Below are 19681 nucleotides of genomic sequence, written 5' to 3'. Positions count from 1 at the left end.
CATATGTACACAATAAACCCTATTAACAGGGCATATGTGCTGACAAATAACAAAACAAAACTCAATATGAAAGATACATTGTGGATATAAGTGAATGATGTATTCTAAATAAACTGTGTGTCCTATTACCCTCCGTTAAGCTATGTTGCTATTATAGTGGGTAAGTTAGTATTACTCTCTTGTAACATATTCCCTAGTTACTCTCAATCCTTGTTGGAGTATAGCAACCATTATATATAGTAGTTGGTTGCTTGATACAATATACAAAATACTCGGTTAGTAAGGATAGGTACAATGTAACATAGTTAACTATTAGATTTCTTTGTTTTAATATTTGTGGGAAATTGTTGTAAGAAAGATATAGAATAGATAGGATGTTATAATTCTCAAAAAATGTCTGAGTATAATGGGAAAGGGGTGATTCTATGTTATCACTGTTTTGACTAGAGAGAAATTATTATATGAATATAAATAACAAGGACCTCAAAGGAATGGAATACTGTCTTCTTTCTTGTTCAGACTATAAAAATAATTGACACAGTTACCAAATTTATTCCCAGTAATTTATCAAGTCGTATTTGGAGTTCAGACCCTCTGGATATCGTGTTCTGAGTCTGAACATCCAAAATGCTTCTCTTTTAGCCAACAATTTCTCAATATTACCTCCTCTTTTGGGAAGTTTTACTTTTTCTATCGCACACCATCGCAAGGTGTGTATAGATCCCTTGTGTCTGTTTTTAAAGTGACATACCAATGGAGTTCTAGACTTTCCTCTTGTGATGGTTGATAGATGTTCCCTTATTCGGGATTTTATGTCTCTAGAGGTGAGACCTATATATTGCATTCCACATTCTATGCAATATAGTAGATATACAACCTCTGTAGACATACAGTTCATACATGACTTTATCTTAAAAGTTTCTCCTGTCACATTGGAGGAGAAAGTTTTTGTTCTAGTCAAATGTTCACATGGTTTACATTTATTATGCCCACAGGGGTACATACCATTATTGGTTAACCATGAAGAAGATCTGGCAGTCTCAGTTTTTAGCATTGTTGGGGACAGCAGTGATCCCAATGTTGGACATTTTTTGGAGCTGCATCTAATACCTGTTTTGACAACTTCCACCAGTTTTTCATCAGCTTCCAAAATATGAAAGTGTTTCTTAATTATATTTACAATCTCAGGATATTGATTGCTATAATTGGTGGTAAAGTTGACCCCCTTAAACATTTCTTTGCCTGTGCCTTTTTCAGTTAGTAGGGATGACCTATTTATTTTGTCTACTTCTTTTCTCGCTTTCCTGATTACCATATTGGAATACCCCCTCTCTTTGAGTCTGTTTTCCAAAGCAATTGCTTCCTGTGAGAAATCACTTTCAAGAGTACAATTTCTCTTCAGGCGAATGAATTCACCTTTAGCTACCGCATGAGCTGTATGCTTCGGGTGACAACTCTTACCATGAAGCAATGAGTTGCCTGTTATTGCTTTTCTATAGATCTTAGTAACAACCTGTTTGTCATGAATGCCTTTAAGAGTCACATCTAGATAGTTAATTTCATCAAGACCAGTTTCAAAAGTGAATTTTAAACCTATTTGATTCTCATTCAGTCTATTGACAAATTTTACCACATCCCCTGCCTCCCCTTTCCATATAAAGAGGAGGTCATCAATGTATCTTACATACAAGAGGATGTCTTTTTTGTATTCATTTCCATCTCCAAAGATGTGGAACTGCTCCCACCAACCTAAAAATAGGTTGGCATATGAGGGGGCAAATTTTGCCCCCATAGCAGTTCCACATCTTTGGAGATAGAAAATATCCTGGAATTGGAAAAAGTTATGGGAAAGTAAAAACCGTGTAACTCTGATGATATATTTCTGAAAATCCAATGAGAATTCTGTGTAGTATTTCAAGAAAAATTCTATTGCTCTTATACCATCGTCATGGGGTATCGAGGAGTATAACGCCACTGCATCCACAGTGACCCAACAATAGTTCTTACTCCATTTTGTGTTTTTCATTATATTCAATACAGATTTGGTATCCCTGATGTAAGAGGGTAGAGTCTTTACTAGTGGATTTAAGATAGAATCTAGCCACTTTGAGAGATTTTCAAAGATTGACCCAATTCCACTTACTATTGGGCGTCCCTGGACGTTGTCCAAAGATTTGTGCACCTTTGGAAGGTGGTGGAACTGGGGTATTTTAGGATGTTCTACATACAGACATAATGCTGTCTCATTATCAATACACCCCAGCTCTACACCATCGTCCAATAGGTGACCAAGTTCCTCTGCAAATTGTTTAGTGGGATCCTTTCGTAGAACAGAATAATTGGCCCTGTTGTTCAATTGTCTCATTGCCTCATCTATATACATAGATTTATCCATTACCACTACTGTGCCGCCCTTATCTGCATTTTTGATGATTATATTATCATCTTGTTGCAGTGTCTTTATAGCCATTCTCTCTTTAAGAGAGATATTGTGTTTGGGTGCACTGTTATTGGTTTTCAAATTAATGAGATCTCTCTCTATTCTTGAATGAAAGGTTTCAATTATGTCCCCCCTTGATTGAATGGGATAAAATTTAGATTTAGATTTCATATGTATTCCCCTTGTGATGTTACCTTCATCATTAGTTGTCTCCATTCTTAGTTCATCTAGAGTTGTTATATCACATGTTTCTAAGAAACTAAGTCTATTTGAACTATCACTAATATTGATGTTTGTAACAGGAATGTCTTGGCAGGTATTATCCTGTCCAGAGAAATGTTTTTTTAAAGTGATGTTTCTCACTAATCTATTTACATCTATCATTGTTTGAAATATATCAAACTCCTCAGTGGGGGCAAAAGTTAAACCCAGACTCAATACTTTTATTTGTTCTTTACTCAATATTTTCTTAGAAAGGTTAATTACATTCCCTATTTGTATTTGCTGGTGGCCTTCTGTCCTCTCAATTGATACCTGTCCTTTGACTTGTGTTGTGGCCCTGGAACTGCTGATAGTGCTGGATCCCTGGGAAAAACCTGTTCTATATCAGAAGAGTGTGACCCTTGCATATTAGTAGCTGTAGGACTCTGTTTTTTGTTACTATTCTTGTTAGGATTTTGTCGTTGTTCTTTTGGTCTAACTACTAATGGTTCTGAAACTTGCACAGTGTTAACATTTTTAAGTATTCCTACAATGGAGTCATGTTGTCCCTCACTACCAGAGGATCTATCTTCAGAGGAATAATCAGGTTCGCTGTCTGAAAATGACACTGTCTTTCCTAATTTATTAGATTGTGTATTTTTGTTTTTATTCTTATTTTTGTTGTTGTTTCTACCCTTACTAGAATAATTGGATCTCTGTCTGAAACTGGCCCTTTGTTTTTTATTCCAAATATAAACAGTTTTTGTGTCATAGTCTTCCTTATCCCTAAGATACTTGGAATGTTTGTTTTCCATTACTGCTCGCTTATTAGTGGCTAGTGTCTGCCTAAGTAAATCATCATATTTGAGAAAATTCACATCATCCATTCTTTTGTTCATTTCTAACTGTAAAATATCAATTTCTTTTCTAACATGCAATAACTGATTTTTCTTGTAATTGACAAGCAACAACATTAATCTGGATGCACATTCTGAGAGGATTTCATTTCTATAAAAACAAAAATACACAATCTAATAAATTAGGAAAGACAGTGTCATTTTCAGACAGCGAACCTGATTATTCCTCTGAAGATAGATCCTCTGGTAGTGAGGGACAACATGACTCCATTGTAGGAATACTTAAAAATGTTAACACTGTGCAAGTTTCAGAACCATTAGTAGTTAGACCAAAAGAACAACGACAAAATCCTAACAAGAATAGTAACAAAAAACAGAGTCCTACAGCTACTAATATGCAAGGGTCACACTCTTCTGATATAGAACAGGTTTTTCCCAGGGATCCAGCACTATCAGCAGTTCCAGGGCCACAACACAAGTCAAAGGACAGGTATCAATTGAGAGGACAGAAGGCCACCAGCAAATACAAATAGGGAATGTAATTAACCTTTCTAAGAAAATATTGAGTAAAGAACAAATAAAAGTATTGAGTCTGGGTTTAACTTTTGCCCCCACTGAGGAGTTTGATATATTTCAAACAATGATAGATGTAAATAGATTAGTGAGAAACATCACTTTAAAAAAACATTTCTCTGGACAGGATAATACCTGCCAAGACATTCCTGTTACAAACATCAATATTAGTGATAGTTCAAATAGACTTAGTTTCTTAGAAACATGTGATATAACAACTCTAGATGAACTAAGAATGGAGACAACTAATGATGAAGGTAACATCAAAGGGGAATACATATGAAATCTAAATCTAAATTTTATCCCATTCAATCAAGGGGGGACATAATTGAAACCTTTCATTCAAGAATAGAGAGAGATCTCATTAATTTGAAAACCAATAACAGTGCACCCAAACACAATATCTCTCTTAAAGAGAGAATGGCTATAAAGACACTGCAACAAGATGATAATATAATCATCAAAAATGCAGATAAGGGCGGCACAGTAGTGGTAATGGATAAATCTATGTATATAGATGAGGCAATGAGACAATTGAACAACAGGGCCAATTATTCTGTTCTACGAAAGGATCCCACTAAACAATTTGCAGAGGAACTTGGTCACCTATTGGACGATGGTGTAGAGCTGGGGTGTATTGATAATGAGACAGCATTATGTCTGTATGTAGAACATCCTAAAATACCCCAGTTCCACCACCTTCCAAAGGTGCACAAATCTTTGGACAACGTCCAGGGACGCCCAATAGTAAGTGGAATTGGGTCAATCTTTGAAAATCTCTCAAAGTGGCTAGATTCTATCTTAAATCCACTAGTAAAGACTCTACCCTCTTACATCAGGGATACCAAATCTGTATTGAATATAATGAAAAACACAAAATGGAGTAAGAACTATTGTTGGGTCACTGTGGATGCAGTGGCGTTATACTCCTCGATACCCCATGACGATGGTATAAGAGCAATAGAATTTTTCTTGAAATACTACACAGAATTCTCATTGGATTTTCAGAAATATATCATCAGAGTTACACGGTTTTTACTTTCCCATAACTTTTTCCAATTCCAGGATATTTTCTATCTCCAAAGATGTGGAACTGCTATGGGGGCAAAATTTGCCCCCTCATATGCCAACCTATTTTTAGGTTGGTGGGAGCAGTTCCACATCTTTGGAGATGGAAATGAATACAAAAAAGACATCCTCTTGTATGTAAGATACATTGATGACCTCCTCTTTATATGGAAAGGGGAGGCAGGGGATGTGGTAAAATTTGTCAATAGACTGAATGAGAATCAAATAGGTTTAAAATTCACTTTTGAAACTGGTCTTGATGAAATTAACTATCTACATGTGACTCTTAAAGGCATTCATGACAAACAGGTTGTTACTAAGATCTATAGAAAAGCAATAACAGGCAACTCATTGCTTCATGGTAAGAGTTGTCACCCGAAGCATACAGCTCATGCGGTAGCTAAAGGTGAATTCATTCGCCTGAAGAGAAATTGTACTCTTGAAAGTGATTTCTCACAGGAAGCAATTGCTTTGGAAAACAGACTCAAAGAGAGGGGGTATTCCAATATGGTAATCAGGAAAGCGAGAAAAGAAGTAGACAAAATAAATAGGTCATCCCTACTAACTGAAAAAGGCACAGGCAAAGAAATGTTTAAGGGGGTCAACTTTACCACCAATTATAGCAATCAATATCCTGAGATTGTAAATATAATTAAGAAACACTTTCATATTTTGGAAGCTGATGAAAAACTGGTGGAAGTTGTCAAAACAGGTATTAGATGCAGCTCCAAAAAATGTCCAACATTGGGATCACTGCTGTCCCCAACAATGCTAAAAACTGAGACTGCCAGATCTTCTTCATGGTTAACCAATAATGGTATGTACCCCTGTGGGCATAATAAATGTAAACCATGTGAACATTTGACTAGAACAAAAACTTTCTCCTCCAATGTGACAGGAGAAACTTTTAAGATAAAGTCATGTATGAACTGTATGTCTACAGAGGTTGTATATCTACTATATTGCATAGAATGTGGAATGCAATATATAGGTCTCACCTCTAGAGACATAAAATCCCGAATAAGGGAACATCTATCAACCATCACAAGAGGAAAGTCTAGCACTCCATTGGTATGTCACTTTAAAAACAGACACAAGGGATCTATACACACCTTGCGATGGTGTGCGATAGAAAAAGTAAAACTTCCCAAAAGAGGAGGTAATATTGAGAAATTGTTGGCTAAAAGAGAAGCATTTTGGATGTTCAGACTCAGAACACGATATCCAGAGGGTCTGAACTCCAAATACGACTTGATAAATTACTGGGAATAAATTTGGTAACTGTGTCAATTATTTTTATAGTCTGAACAAGAAAGAAGACAGTATTCCATTCCTTTGAGGTCCTTGTTATTTATATTCATATAATAATTTCTCTCTAGTCAAAACAGTGATAACATAGAATCACCCCTTTCCCATTATACTCAGACATTTTTTGAGAATTATAACATCCTATCTATTCTATATCTTTCTTACAACAATTTCCCACAAATATTAAAACAAAGAAATCTAATAGTTAACTATGTTACATTGTACCTATCCTTACTAACCGAGTATTTTGTATATTGTATCAAGCAACCAACTACTATATATAATGGTTGCTATACTCCAACAAGGATTGAGAGTAACTAGGGAATATGTTACAAGAGAGTAATACTAACTTACCCACTATAATAGCAACATAGCTTAACGGAGGGTAATAGGACACACAGTTTATTTAGAATACATCATTCACTTATATCCACAATGTATCTTTCATATTGAGTTTTGTTTTGTTATTTGTCAGCACATATGCCCTGTTAATAGGGTTTATTGTGTACATATGTTTTCGCAATCAATGACTGTGCTGAACACTAACAACAAAATCCCAACCTGGCATTGGCTAATTAGTTAGAGGTGGAGTTTGGATAACCAATAATATTTTAGGCAGTACTTTTTAAACCGAAGTGTATTACAAAATGACAGGCTATGACTACGGCTATATGCTGAAACGCGTAAGCCAATTTTTCTACACTTGATCTAACTAATTACAGGGTACTGCTGTCCTGTAACATTTTTTAACCTTTTGAAATAAAGAATTTTGTTTTACTTAACGGCGTTGGTGCTCTCTTGTTCTTTGAAAATTATCTACTTGCCATTTGCACCACGCCGAATCAGGTCTATCGAAGTCGCAATAGGATTGGCTGGCAAGCACACACCTGTCCGTGACGTCACTGACGTACCGCAAGTTGGATCGAACAGAGGAATCTGGGGCTCAGGAGCGTAAGCAAGTGGAAGGGTCAAGGAGCGGAACCTGGTTTCCCTGCGAGTCTCCGGCAAACACCCGTACACGCTACCTAGAGAAGGATCCTGACACGGAACTGAAGTATGGGAACAGGTATGTAGCGAGGGCCTGCCGTGGCAATATATCTCTGTATGGTGCACAGCGCTTGATAACTGCATTTATCCGGGAGGGCCGCCGAGCCCAAATTTTGGGATTTGTTTGTTACAGCCAGCACATGAGCTTGTGTCCGCTACATACCGACCCACCTATGAACTTTGTGTAAACAGTGTATCTGCTGTTTGATAAACAGGACTGATTACCATACTATTAATTAGTTGCTCTAAGACCGCCATCCTAACTGTACCTTAAGGCTAAGAAGCTTCACTAACACAACGCAACTATTAGCGTACAGGACAAACTTACAGTGAATACTCTTGCTACCTACATTTGTTACTTGAAATATAAGTACAATACATATATTTAGAACTTTATATAAATGCATAAAGTGCCAACCATAGCTGGGGTGTCTTAAGTAATAAAAAACATACTTACCAAAAGACACCCATCCACATATAGCAGATAGCCAAACCAGTACTGAAACAGTTATCAGTAGAGGTAATGGTATATGAGAGTACAATGTCGATCTGAAAAGGGAGGTAGGAGATGAATCTCTACGACCGATAACAGAGAACCTATAAAATAGATCTCCCGTGAGGAAAACCATTGCATTCAATAGGTGATACTCCCTTCACATCCCTCTGACATTCGCTGTACTCTGAGAGGAATCGGGCTTCAAAATGCTGAGAAGCGCATGTCAACGTAGAAATCTTAGTACAAACTTTACTTCACCACTTCCATAGGAGGAAAAGTTTGTAAAACTGAATTGTGGGTGTGGTGAGGGGTGTATTTATAGGCATTTTGGGGTTTGGGAAACCTTGCCCTTCCTGGTAGGATTGTATATCCCATACGTCACTAGCTCATGGACTCTTGCCAATTACATGAAAGAAAATACAAATATGGATGAATTCTTGCAGTATATAAAAGGGAATAACATTTGGGAGTTACATTTATTCTGTGTTATAAAATGAAAAGTTGAGAATTAAAAAAGATGTTACTGAAACATTGAGGTATTCTTCATAAAGATCCATTACTTATGTTTAGTATGTTTATTTTCCTTTCCAAGAGCGGCATTCAACTGTTTTAGTGGTATAGTCAGACCATAGAATGTTAATATATATATATATTTTTATATATATATATATATATATATATATATATATATTATTTTAAATATTATGGTTGGAATTATGTGCAATACAAAATGTATTTCACAAAAAGCCCATCTTAAAATGGAAGCATGTTTTCTTTTAGAAAATTAATATTTTTTATTATTTACAAAAATAGCTGAAGTGTTGATACGCAAATGCAGGAGATTAAATGAAAATACCCTTTGCATTATTATTTATTCTAAAAGCTTTTGATATGGATTCTCAATCTAAATTTCAATGAATATGGATCTTGTATGAGCAATGAATAGTGACAAGTTAGTCTGCAGAACACAAATTATATTGATTTTCAGGTTTTCATAGCAGGTTGTTAATGCAAAATTAATAAAGAATTGTTACTTTTTGCAGTAAATCACATCAAGTTTCAAATAATGTTTGTCATTTATAAATAAACATTTTATTCTGCATAGTTGTAATATCAGTTTGCTATGCAAATAATACATTCCACTATTTTAGCAATTCAGGGGCGCAATCCGATATACAGCGTAGTTTGCGGCGCAAGCGAGAGAACCCCCGCCGCCCGTAGTTTCAGCTTGCAACTCGAGCTATCCTATAAACTCCGCCGGCAGTTGCTAAAGTGCCGTAAGTCGGATAAACCAGCGATGTCCAGAAATCTGCGTAAGTACAAATTTCTGGAGTCGCCAGTGACTTACGGCACTTTATAAACTGCCGGCGCCTACAAAACCTGACTAAAGTCTAAATCTCCTGTACTGTCTAACACGCCTCCCCCAAGTAAGCCCGACACGTCTAACCCTCTATCCGCTATCCCCCCTCACTATCCTAACAATAAAAAATGTATTAAACCCTAAACCGCCGCTCCCAGACCCCGCCGCCACCTAATAAAGTTATTAACCCCTAAACCGCCACTCCCGGACCCCGCCGCCAGCTATATTAAATCTATAACCCCCTAAAGTGAGCCCTAACACCGCCGCCATCTATGTTACCTAGCCCCTAATGTGAGCTCCTACCCCGCCGCCAGCTATATTAAACTATATTAACCAGTATCTAATCCCCCTACCCCGCTGCCAGCTATAGTATCTATATTAACCCCTAATCTAATCCCCCTAAAATAATTATCTCTATTACCAGCCCTTAAAAGGGCCTTTTGCGGGGCTTTGCCCCAAAGTAAACAGCTCTTTTGCCCTATAACCTGCCCTCCCTACACCGCCGCCACCTATATTAATAGTATTAACCCCTAATGTAAGCCCCTTACACCGCCGCCATCTATATTAAAATTATTAACCCCTAATTTAGTCTACCTACCCCACCGCCAGCTATATTATCTATATTAACCCTAAGTATATTATAGTTAATATAGTTATTATATTATATATATTAACTATATTAACCCTAATTATATTAGGGTTAATATAGTTAATATAGTTACTATAGTATTTATATTAACTATATTAACTCTATCTAACCCTAACACCCCTAACTAAATTCTTATTAAATAAATCTAATTCATATTATAAACTAAAATATTCCTATTTAAATCTAAATACTTACCTATACAATAAACCCTAAGATAGCTACAATATAATTAATAATTACATTGTAGCTATGTTAGGGTTTATATTTATTTTACAGGTAAATTGTTAATTATTTTAACTAGGTATAATAGCTATTAAATAGTTATTAACTATTTAATAGCTACCTAGTTAAAATAATTACCCAATTACCTGTAAAATAAATCCTAACCTAAGTTACAAATACACCTACACTATCAATAAATTAAATAAACTACAAATATCTATCTAAAAATACAATTATATAAACTAAACTAAATTACAAAAAAAAAAACACTAAATTACAAAAAAAAAAAGATTACAGCAATTTTAAGCTAATTACACCTATTCTAAGCCGCCTAATAAAATAATAAAGCCCCCCAAAATAAAAAATTCCCTACCCTATTCTAAATTATAAAATACCCAGCTCTGTACCAGCCCTTAAAAGGGCTTTTTACAGGGTATTTACCCCAAGTTAACAGCTCTTTTGCCCGTAAAAAAAAGAATACCCTTATTCTAAACCCACCCAAACCCCCCTTAAAAAAACCTAACACTACCCCCCTGAAGATCTCCCTACCTTGTCTTCACCCAGCCGGGTCGAACTCCTCATCCCGGGCGATGTCTTTATCCAAGCGGCAAAGAAGAAGTCTTCATCCCGGCGATGTCTTTATCCAAGCGGCAGCAAAGTCTTCTTCCATCCGGCGGCATCTTCCATCAAGCGGCATCTTCAATCTTCTTTCTTCGCTCCTCCGATGCGGAGCATCCATCCCGGCTGACGACTGAACGACGAATGAGGTACCTTTAAATGACGTCATCCAAGATGGCGTCCGTCGAATTCCGATTGGCTGATAGGATTCTATCAGCCAATCGGAATTAAGGTAGGAAAAATCTGATTGGCTGATTGAATCAGCCAATCAGATTGAGCTCGCATTCTATTGGCTGATCGGAACAGCCAATAGAATGCGAGCTCAATCTGATTGGCTGATTGAATCAGCCAATCGGATTGAACTTGAATCTGATTGGCTGATTCCAACCCTAACACCCCTAACTAAATTCTTTAGCTTTAGCTTTTTAGAAAAGTTTGTTTCTCTTATGTAAACTGTTTATTGAAAAAGAAGCCGAAGAATGTTCTGATTTCGGCCGAGGGCAGATACGCTCCAGTGTGTTCTGTTCTAATCAGAGCCTCAGGCACCGCAACTGCCTCTGGGAACCTTACCATGGGTCTCAGCCTGCACGTCTTGAAATTCTCTGTCTGGGAAATTATCTATCGAATCTATCTATTTATTATAGATTTGATAGATAGATAATTTCCCAGACAGAGAATTTCAAGACGTGCGGGCTGCGACCCATGGTAAGGTTCCAAGAGGCAGTTGCAGCGCCCGAGGCTCTGATTAGAACAGAGCACTCTGGAGCGTATCTGACCTCGTCCGAAATTGGAACATTCTTCGGCTTCTTTTTCAATAAACAGTTTACATAAGAGAAACAAACTTTTCTAAAAAGCTAAAGTGCTTGAAAGTGTATTATCTGTTTTTCAACTGTATTATCACAGATACATTACAGCTAGAATGGCAGATATTTCACATTCTCAGTACGATGTTCTTACATTTATTTGTGCTCATTGCATAATTCCACAATGGGTTGCAGGGAAGTTGATTCTGTAACAATTCAGAATGGGAAATATACAATGCTTAGAAGTGTAGAGGCCAAGATGCTAATAAATGCAAAAACAGAATGAGCGCAGATGTTATGCCCTTGGAAAAACTACTATAAACTTTTTAAGAAGTTGAAGTGTGTCTGGGCAATGAATGATGCATAAAGTGCGCCGCACTGCCCTTTAAGACTTTGTTTTTACCTTCATTTTCAGAAGAAAGTGCCCCAGGCTCTCTAAAAAAAAAGTGATATGAACTGATTATCATAGGAAAAACCAGGGACCTCCCTTTATTTTATATATATATGTTACCGCTAAAGTGCATTTTTTGCACTTTAACTAGTGCCTAGTAGGTAATGTGCATATTATCTAGGTAATTTGCAGATTACCTAGGTAATTTGAGAAATGAAACAATTTTTCTGCACTTTAACTGATCACCCTAGTTAATCTGCAGATTAGCTAGGTAATGTGCACATTAAAGGGACACTGTACCCATATTTTTTCTTTTGTAATTCAGAAAGAGCATGCAAATTTAAGCAACTTTCTAATTTACTCCTATTATCAATTTTTCTTCGTTCTCTTGCTATCATTATTTGAAAAAGAAGGCATCTAAGCTTTTTTTGGTTTCAGAACTCTGGACAGCACTTTTTTATTGGTGGATGAATTTATCCACCAATCAGCAAGGACAACCCAGGTTGTTCACCAAAAATGGGCCGGCATCTAAACTTACATTCTTGCATTTCAAATAAAGATACCAAGAGACAGAAGAAAATTTGATAATAGGAGTAAATTAGAAAGTTGCTTAAAATGTCATGCTCAATCTGAATCACGAAAGAAAATTTTTGGGTACAGTGTCCCTTTAACTGATTTCTGCACTTGAACTGTAACATATATATATGTATATGTAGGAAAGTAAAGTAAGGTTAACTGCAACATCCAGAAATGTCCAAAGATAAATACTTAAACAAAGTTCTAGCTCCGGAGGATAAACGTTCAAGAACCAATGGGTTAACAGAAGAACATATCACAGCTCAAAAACTGATCAAAGTAATACTGATATCCAGCGAATTTCCCCTATATACACTCACTGTACATTAGTGATGAACTGCAGCATATTATTTCACAGCTCTTGAGAACAGCAGGGTTATATATACTTTTACCACACACACAGGTATCAGGTAATTAAAAGGGGGAAACCGTGTTCCCAAGAGGCACTACCACCTCAACTCACCACTACACGGGTGCACCGATTAACCTTTCGTCTCTGTGTGTATGATCAGCGTCCCTAGAGAGCAAAATCCCAGAGCTTGCTTATCCAAATGCTGCAGCGTCTTCGACAGAGCGTCCCACTATGCGGGAGGGGGTGTGTTCCGGTCCTCTCTCACCATGTGATATCCGTGGACCAATCCAAAGGAGGATCTGTACTGCTTGAAAAAACCTCCGTGAACTTTGGAGCTTAGAGTCCTTAGACCGTTGCCGCAGCCCAGATGTAAGCACACAGCCAAGGAAATGATTATGCAGACAACGGTCAATGTAGATAAAACTTCATCTTTATTGTGCAAAACATAAAAGCATTCCAGGGGTCAGCACAGGCACACAACAACACGAAAGTCCGCTAACATGTTTTGGCCCTCAGGCCGTAATCATAGCTAAAGGATTGTGCACCTGTGTTTCTTAAAAAGCAACAGGATCTCACTGATTGGTTAAAATAAGGAGCATGTTGTGTGGAGGTTAACCCTATGGGAACCCACATTAATTTACATACATACATATGTGCATTGCCCATCTAAGAATCTAAACAGTTTAGTACTAAATAAATGGCATTAACTGTAGTAAATAAATATATTATTTGCGCCGGGAAAAGTGGATTCAATATGAGCTTAATAAACAATTTTCAATATTGATGTATATATAAAAATTTAAATGCAATAAATGATCCATAAGAACCATAGTACATTGCAATCCCTTATATAATTTCATAATTTCATAAGGTTTTCATCAACATAGTTAATCTCACCAGCATACAATTTATGTTGTGTAAAAATATGCAGCTTAAACACCAGATATTACAAAACTAGAATATCAGCATATGGGATACTTAAACAGTGTAACATCATTTGCTACAAGAAAGAATTTTATAAAAAGAACAAAAGAAAGAGTCAATACCATATTGGGTGATAATAATACATAGTATATAGTAGCTGAAGTGCTGAAGGCTTTAGAATGTCAGCAAAAAAGGACTTTGGAAAGATGTTTAACCATCATTAGGACTTTGTAATAAACCTGGGTTGAGATAAATTATTGACCTACATTAGCGGGCATAAGAAGTAACAATACAAGAAATTAAAGGCGCATATTCATATTATATTTGCACCCTTAATAATGCACACTATATAGAGCAGGGAACCAGAGGTACATAGTGGCAAAATGTTTATACCCTAAATAGTGCACACTATACATATAATCACGACATAGTGGTTTGCAGGGTATCGAGATTACAAAAAGTAGGACATATGAAAGATGTTAATAATGACAATAATTATTGTTATTATTATTAAGACTTAATGATACGCCTAGATAAAAGACAGATAATAACCTATATTAACCAGTATAAAAGGTCACAGTAAAGAACACTAAGGGCGCATAGTAATAGTCTATTTGCACCCAAAATAGTGCACATTAAGCAAACAGGAGCACTAGGACGCATAATAATAATAGTGTATTATATTACCACCCTAAATGGTGCACACTATGCACCCAATAACAACATGATGAATTGCAGTAGAGAGAGAGGGCAAATGAGAACAGACCACCACACAAGAGGGGGAGAACACTACTCCCAATAATTAATCAGGTCATATTCCGAATTTAAACCCATGGGTACACGTGTTTGCAATTTGAAAATCCAAAACATTTCCCTCTTCTGTAGTAGCCTGTCTCTATCGCCCCCTCTAGGTGGACAAAATACTCTCTCAATGGCCTGCCACCTTAGTGTTTCCACACTTTTCTGGTGACGTTTCGCGAAATGTTGCACCAGAGGTGTTGAAGCAACACCTGCCTGGATTGTGGATAGAGGATTCCGAATGCGTACTTTTACCTCAGTGGTCGTGAGCCCAACGTATTGTAAATGGCACATAGTGCAACTTAGAACATAGACTACATATGTTGAGGTACATTTAAGGCACGATTGTATGGAATAAACCTCTCCAGTGACTTCTGATCTGACACTATCTGATTGTAATACATATTCACACACCCTACATTTATTCAGGCACTTAAAGATGCCTTTATGAGTCAGCCAGGAGCTCTGTCCTTGGTCAGTCTTGGGTAAAACAGAAGGAGACAATAAATTACCAAGTGTGGTTGTCTTTCTATAGGAGCAATGTAAACCTTGTGCAATGCAATGCTCAAGTTTGTCGTCAGCCGCCAAGAATGAAAAATGTCTTTTAATAATTTTACAAATGTCTGCATATTCCTGACTGTACTCCGTGACAAAAGTCACTCCTTTATGCTTATTGATGGCTTTGGACTTATCATTAGTGCCATCTTTGCTTAAAACCATAGACCTTTGCAAAGAATCAACCTGGCTCCTGGCCTTCCTAATCACTTTGGCACTGTACCCTCTGTTTTTTAATCTTTTGGTCAAATCATCTGACTGCTCAGCACATTTTTGTGGCAAAGAGCAGTTGCGTTTTACCCGAATAAATTGGCCTTTGGCCACAGCAAACGGTACATGCCTAGGGTGGCAACTCCGAGCGTGTAAAAGGGTATTCCCAGTTATGGGCTTCCTGTAGATCTCTGTCTCTACCTTTCCATCCCTTGTACCTGTAATAGTGATATCCAAGAAATTTATCACATTGTCCTGTAAGTCACACGTAAACTTAATTCCAATATTATTGGAATTCAAGTATGTGATGAAGGACATAAACCGTGACTCACTCCCACTCCAAACGAGGAGCAGATCATCTATATAGCGGCCATAAAAATAAATACAACCTCTGAAGGGGTTTCCATCCCCATAGACGTGGGACAGCTCCCACCAACCCATAAATAGGTTGTCATAAGAGGGGGCAAACTTGGCCCCCATCGCTGTCCCACGTCTCTGCAGATAGAAACCACCTTCAAACGAAAAATAATTGTGAGTAAGTAAAAACTTAAGAACTCTAAGAATAAATTGTCTGAATTCAAAAGAAAAATCAGAGTAAAACTCAAAAAAGAAATTGACCGCTACCAGACCCTCCTCGTGCGGAATGGAGGAGTATAGTGCAACCACATCAATTGTGGCCCACTTATAACTGGGCTGCCAACTCAGCTGTTCCACTGTACAGATGATGTCTTTAGTGTCTCAGATATAGCTATACAGCCCTTGGACCAGAGGTTGCAAAAGACTGTCCACCCACTGCGAGACATGTTCCATTAATGACCCTATTCCACTAACAATAGGGTGCCCCCGGACTTCCTCAAGTGATTTATGAACTTTTGGCAGATGGTGGAATATGGGCACTACCAGATGGTCGACCACTAAAAGCTCAAACGTTTTTCGGTCATAGTGCCCATCCTCCAACCCATCATACAATATATCCAAAAGTTCCCTTTTGAACTCAACCGTCGGGTCCCTAGGAAGTGGAATGTAGTCATCAATGTTATTCAGCTGGCGCAGAGCTTCATTTACATAGTCCAATCTGTCCAGAACCACGACAGAGCCCCCCTTATCAGCTGAGCGTATGACTATGTCATGATTGTCTTGAAGCTCTTTAAGGGCGGCCCTCTCTGGACTGGACAGATTGGGAGCTTGATACCTAGTAGAATGTTTAAGTTTAACTAGGTCGCGCTCTACACGCTTGAAAAAAGTTTCCAGGGTGTTACCCCTTGACTGGATAGGGTAAAACAGATTTATTCTGAAAACTACTAGATGCATTAGTACTTTCTTTACTAGTGTCAATCAAAGCCTCCCTAGACAAACTTTCTATATTAATTACATCACAGGTTTCATTAAATGTCAATTTACTGGTATGCCGACCTAGAATAGATACATTCAAATCGGAGTCCACTCTATTGCCTGCATACTCATGCGATTCAGTAAAAAAATGTTTCTGCAAAGTCATATTACGTATTAGTTTATTTACATCAAGGATGGTATTAAAAATATTAAAGTGATTTGTAGGTGCAAAATTAAGGCCTCGGCTCAGAAGAGAAATTTGAGAATCTGTAAGTGTAGATTTAGACAGATTTATAACATTATTTATTTGTACTTCTGTTTCCCTCTCCGGCCCCTCAACTGGTTATGCCCCTGGTTCACCTGTCCTATCCCGGTGCGTTGGGGAGGAAGAGAAAAAACCTGTTCCATTTTCCTCTGATCATCTACAGATACCTGTGCTTGAATTGCCACCGTGCCAATACTTTCTTCAACATAATTAGAGGCAGAGTTGTTAGACTCAGCATATTGTGTTCTATTAGTGGCCACTTGCAAATGGTGTTGGTCTGAGGAAATTGGAACATTTGTGTTTTGTACTACAGATGAATGACCATTTTTGAGAATACTTCTAGGAAGCTCATCTCCACTAGACGCACCAGTTTCCTCCCCTGATTCAAAGTCAGTATCAGAGTAAGTTACCCTTTTAATCTCTGTGTTATGTGTAGATGTCTGACCTTTAGCCTTATTGTTACTGTTGTTCCGTCTATTCCTAGACCTTCCCCTGCCCTGTCTTCTGAATGTAGCCTTATCTGAGCGTTTCCATATATAAACTGAATTATTACTGTAATCATTTTGATCCCTTACAAATTTTGTGTGCTTGATCTCAAGAACTGAATCTTTCACTTTAGCTATCACAGTTTTAAGAATATCATCAAATTTAGCAAAACTAGCTTCTAGCTGTCGTGAATTCATCTCAGTTTGTAATTCGCCTATCTCCTCTCTGATATTTTCGAGGAGATTTGATTTGTAAGATATCAATAACAACATTAAACGTGGCCGCTATATAGATGACCTGCTCCTCGTGTGGAGTGGGAGTGAGATGATTTGACCAAAAGATTAAAAAACAGAGGGTACAGTGCCAAAGTGATTAGGAAGGCCAGGAGCCAGGTTGATTCTTTGCAAAGGTCTATGGTTTTAAGCAAAGATGGCACTAATGATAAGTCCAAAGCCATCAATAAGCATAAAGGAGTGACTTTTGTCACGGAGTACAGTCAGGAATATGCAGACATTTGTAAAATTATTAAAAGACATTTTTCATTCTTGGCGGCTGACGACAAACTTGAGCATTGCATTGCACAAGGTTTACGTTGCTCCTATAGAAAGACAACCACACTTGGTAATTTATTGTCTCCTTCTGTTTTACCCAAGACTGACCAAGGACAGAACTCCTGGCTGACTCATAAAGGCATCTTTAAGTGCCTGAATAAATGTAGGGTGTGTGAATATGTATTACAATCAGATAGTGTCAGATCAGAAGTCACTGGAGAGGTTTATTCCATACAATCGTGCCTTAAATGTACCTCAACATATGTAGTCTATGTTCTAAGTTGCACTATGTGCCATTTACAATACGTTGGGCTCACGACCACTGAGGTAAAAGTACGCATTCGGAATCATCTATCCACAATCCAGGCAGGTGTTGCTTCAACACCTCTGGTGCAACATTTCGCGAAGCGTCACCAGAAAAGTGTGGAAACACTAAGGTGGCAGGCCATTGAGAGAGTATTTTGTCCACCTAGAGGGGGCGATAGAGACAGGCTACTACAGAAGAGGGAAATGTTTTGGATTTTCAAATTGCAAACACGTGTACCCATGGGTCTAAATTCGGAATATGACCTGATTAATTATTGGGAGTAGTGTTCTCCCCCTCTTGTGTGGTGGTCTGTTCTCATTTGCCCTCTCTCTCTACTGCAATTCATCATGTTGTTATTGGGTGCATAGTGTGCACTATTTAGGGTGGTAATATAATACACTATTATTATTATGCGTCCTAGTGCTCCTATTTGCTTAATGTGCACTATTTTGGGTGCAAATAGACTACTACTATGCGCCCTTAGTGTTCTTTACTGTGACCTTTTATACTGGTTAATATAGGTTATTAACTGGCTTTTATCTAGGCGTATCATTAAGTCTTAATAATAATAACAATAATTATTGTCATTATTAACATCTTTCATATGTCCTACTTTTTGTAATCTCGATACCCTGCAAACCACTATGTCGTGATTATATGTATAGTGTGCACTATTTAGGGTATAAACATTTTGCCACTATGTACCCCTGGTTCCCTGCTCTAGATAGTGTGCATTATTAAGGGTGCAAATATAATATGAATATGTGCCTTTAATTTCTTGTATTGTTACTTCTTATGCCCGCTAATGTAGGTCAATAATTTATCTCAACCCAGGTTTATAACAAAGTCCTAATGATGGTTAAACATCTTTCCAAAGTCCTTTTTTGCTGACATTCTAAAGCCTTCAGCACTTCAGCTACTATATACTATGTATTATTATCACCCTATATGGTATTGACTCTTTCTTTTGTTCTTTTTATAAAATTCTTTCTTGTAGCAAATGATGTTACACTGTTTAAGTATCCCATATGCTGATATTCTAGTTTTGTAATATCTGGTGTTTAAGCTGCATATTTTTACACAACATAAATTGTATGCTGGTGAGATTAACTATGTTGATGACAACCTTATGAAATTATGAAATTATATAAGGGATTGCAATGTACTATGGTTCTTATGGATCATTTATTGCATTTAAATTTTTATATATGCATCAATATTGAAAATTGTTTATTAAGCTCATATTGAATCCACTTTTCCCGGCGCAAATAATGTATTTATTTACTACAGTT

The sequence above is a fragment of the Bombina bombina genome, chromosome 5 (assembly GCF_027579735.1).
Source record: "Bombina bombina isolate aBomBom1 chromosome 5, aBomBom1.pri, whole genome shotgun sequence".
Classification (NCBI taxonomy): domain Eukaryota; kingdom Metazoa; phylum Chordata; class Amphibia; order Anura; family Bombinatoridae; genus Bombina; species Bombina bombina.
Note: the sequence above shows the minus strand (reverse complement) of the source record.